We start from the raw sequence: 308 nt of genomic DNA on the forward strand, positions 1-308 counted from the left end.
CCCCCCCCACCCCCAACCGGCACCCTTCTTTTCACAGTATTGTCACCCTAGATGGTTCACACGGTCTCTGCTTCGCTGTGTGTCCGGTCATAAATCTCTGCAACACACCATGAAGGCACGATGGATTTAATACAACACTCTGCACCCCACTGGCATTCTGGGAAAAGGGCAACAATGGCTGGCATGCTGCTACACACACACACACACACACACACACTCAGAAGACAACTGACACTTTCCTGGTAGGTATCTGTTGAAGAAATCCAGGAAAGGAGCAAGGAAGAGTCTGATTGTAATAAAAGTAAAAT

The 308-nt window shown here is 48.4% G+C and overlaps 1 protein-coding gene across 1 annotated transcript in view; it reads right to left on the reverse strand.

Annotated features, from left to right (window-relative positions):
- Positions 1-308, reverse strand: part of igfbp3 (insulin-like growth factor binding protein 3) — a 16,801-nt gene that overhangs the window by 10,542 nt on the left and 5,951 nt on the right. The gene's annotated exons all lie outside the window — the stretch shown is intronic.

This window comes from Monopterus albus, unplaced genomic scaffold (genome assembly GCF_001952655.1).
Source record: "Monopterus albus unplaced genomic scaffold, M_albus_1.0 scaffold53.1, whole genome shotgun sequence".
Lineage (NCBI taxonomy): Eukaryota > Metazoa > Chordata > Actinopteri > Synbranchiformes > Synbranchidae > Monopterus > Monopterus albus.